Here is a 3546-nt window from a genome sequence, read left to right as displayed (position 1 = left end):
TCCTCTTCTTCTCCTCCTCCTCCTCCTTCTCCTCCTCCTACTCCTCCTCCTCTTCTTCTTCTTTTTCAAGACAGGGTTTCTCTGTAGCTTTGGGACCTGGAGCCTGTCCTGGAACTAGCTCTTGTAGACCAGGCTGGTCTTGAACTCAGAGATCCACCTGCCTTTGCCTCCCGAGTGCAGGGATTAAAGGCGTGCGCCACCACCACCCGGCCACCAATTTCTTCTTAAGCTCTGCCCTTCTCATTCAACATTTGGTAAAATCTTCATGCTTCACAGATGGGCTACTTGGATTTTGCTTTGCCTCTGGTGAGTCACCTTTGCTACTTAACCAGGGTCAAGGATACCAGAAATAAAGCTGCACTCACAGGGGTCACGTGTAGAGATTAGTCATGGGGCTAGATATCAAACCTAACTCAAGACTGCTCATAACTTTAAAACATCTCTTACATAGTAAATAATTGGGCATAAGTAAGGAGAAAGCTAAACATGGGCTCCTGCCCTCCCTCTCTCCTTCCCTTCCTCCCTTTCTGCCTGTTCTAGCTTTCCTTCCTAATAAATGCCCCAATCTTTGTTGACTGAGGTTTCTGTCCCTCCTGGTCCTGCAGCCGTTAAGTCCCAAAGAATCACACAGAGGTCTACTTTAATTATAAACTGATTGGTCTAGGAGCTCAGGCTTCTTATTAATTAGTTCTTACATCTTACATTAATCCATTATTCTTATCTGTGTTAGTCACGTGGCTTGGTACCTTTTTCAGCGAGGCAGTCACATCTTGTGTCCTCTGAGTCTAGGTGATGACTGCAGACTGGCTGTTTTCTCTTCCCATAATTCTCATTGCCCCGCCTCTACTTCCTGCCTGGTCACCATTACCCCGCCTATACTTCCTGCCTGGCTACTGGCCAAACAGCATTTTATTAAATATAAAAGGATATGACAGGATAAAAGACCATTGTCCTACAACACATCTTAGCCTGAACCAATGTGTGTTTTTTCAGCAGGGAAGGTAGGATACCCCACATTTAACCCTCATTTTAATTTTACCCAGTTTTAAGGAAACCTCTGCTCTGGCTTAAGACAGAGCACCCCTGACATTGAGATAATTGGCCTCTTGTTTTCCCACAATGGCCACCTTTGCATAAAACAGTTTTAAAGTAAACTACATTTTCTTTTTTTTAAATTTATTTATTTATTAAGAATTTCTGCCTCCTCCCCGCCACCACCTCCCATTTCCCTCCTCCTCCCCCGATCAAGTCCCTCTCCCTCATCAGCTTGAAGAGCAAACAGGGTTCCCTGACCTGTGGGAAGTCCACACACTGAGACAATGGGGATGTTCTATCAGGAATTCACCAAGGCCAGCTGGCCTGGGTCTGAAAAAGCATGGGATAAAACCGGACTTGCTGAACATAGCAGACAATGAGGACTACTGAGAACTCAAGAACAATGGTAATGGGTTTTTGATCCTACTGCACATACTGGCTTTGGGGGGAGCCTAGGCAGTTTGGATGCTCACCTTACTAAACCTGGATGGAAGTAAACTACATTTTCTTGAAGAGGGAGGGGCCCAGTTTACTCTGGGAGATGCTGCCCCTAGGTTAGTGATCTTGGGTGCTATAGAAGAACAGGTTGAACAAATCATTAGGAGCAAGCCAGTAAGCAGTATTCCTCCATGGCCTCTACTCAAGTTTCTGCCTCCTGGATCTTGCCTTTGTTCCTGCCCTGATTTCCCTTTGTGACGGACTATGATGTGGACGTATAAGCTGAACTGAACCCTTTACTCCAACAGGAACTCTAGGAAAAATGCATAGTTAATATAACTATTAATTTTAGATAAACAGCTAGTAATTGTTTAATGTAATATATCCTATGAAATGTTTGAGACATGGATTCTAAAAGTCACACATGCTCATTGTTCTTCTAAAATTCGGGTTTAATTGGATGTTCCATGTCTTAGGATGGAGGTCTTCCGGTCACCAAGGAGACGCCTTTGAAGTGGACACTGGAACTCAGCCCTTCCCACTCTCATTTCTTGGCCCCAAGGTGAACAGCTTTGATACAACTTGTCCTCTGGCCCATGATAAACTGCCTGCCACAGTCTCCCCAAATGGTGTGGAAGGCCAATCTCAGACTGAAACCTCTAAGGACGGGAGCTAGACCAGCTTTCTCTTTACAGATGACAGAAGGGACTGCTGCTTTCTTCTTTATGGCAGTGGGAAGTTGAGCGACACACCGTGTCTCCGCTGACAGACATTTTGGGTTGTTTCCACTGTGAAAGTTTCTATGAATATGTTGGCAGGAATTTCATTGTACCAGTTTTTATGTGAAGATGTGTTTTCATTCTCTTGGCTAAATACCTAGGTGTGGCCTTCTTGGAGCTATTTCACAGGGAGAAAACCATGCCTGACTGTGCTGTGGGATGTCCCTGTCTTTGGCTATCCAGAAATGAGCTGATTGCCCTATATAAAACCATAACATGGGTCCTGCTCCTCATCGGCTGGAAGGTACCCAAACCGCAAGTACAGGGACTTCATTCAGTACTCATGGAATACAAAGGAATAGTATTCAGCCATTAGAAAAGAAAGAAGCCCATTTTCGGACAAGGATATAATGTGGAGGATGTGACGCTAAGCAATCAGAGTACTCACAAATTCATGTATATGTCTGAAAGAGCTAGGAAAGGAAGGAGCCACAGGCCAAAGGTTAGGGGTGATTGCCAGAGATGGCAAGGTTATAAGGATATGCTGAATACAAACTTTGGTTGTAAAGTCAGTTCAGGAACTCTAACGAATAACAAGAACGGTGACGGGCGCACTGCTCTGCGCTGGCTTTTGTTCTGGTTGTGATGCGGTCTCACCAGCTTATGGCCAGGCTGGCCTTAAACTCTCAATTCTCTTGTCTCAGTCGCCAGAGGCACGGGGATTACAGGAGTGTTGTCAGCTAGCTTGTTAATTAATTTGATTGAGGTGACCACTACATAAAGCAAATGCACACAAAATCACCACACTGGACACAGTGAATGCTTTCCGTTCTCATTTCAATTCTTTTTGGAGCCACAGTCCCCTTCCTGAACCATTTCTGAGGGTGTCGTGCTCACTACTGGAACTATTTACAAAGACATCAGGAGGTAGGGAAGCCAGAAACTATTGCTATCCAAAGTGGGGGTGGGCAGAGTATGTGCCTCACTTTAGGGGAAGCACTAGAGTAAAAATATGATGGGTTGGATAGTGTTTAGCACTACATAATGATACACAATCTTTAGCACTAACTTGTGTGCACTGGGGGAAATGGAGGCAAAAAGACAGCAAGGAATGTAACGTCTAGACTACCAGCTCTTCCCATTAACCATGCAGGACAGTTCATGTAATCAGCAAGTTTAAAGAACTGAGACTCTATTTGCCTGTTAGTGGGTTCTCCTTCTATTTGTCCTTGTGCTGATCTCAAACTTGGGATCTGTGCCTCTACCTCTAAAATCTCTGGGTCTACAGACGTGTACCACTCTACCCAGAGAGTCAAAAAATATTTAATGGGCTGGCAAGATGGTTCGTTGGATT

This window comes from Microtus ochrogaster, unplaced genomic scaffold (genome assembly GCF_000317375.1).
Source record: "Microtus ochrogaster isolate Prairie Vole_2 unplaced genomic scaffold, MicOch1.0 UNK1, whole genome shotgun sequence".
NCBI lineage: Eukaryota > Metazoa > Chordata > Mammalia > Rodentia > Cricetidae > Microtus > Microtus ochrogaster.
The sequence above is the reverse complement of the archived record's forward strand: the minus strand, read 5'-3'. Positions refer to the sequence as shown.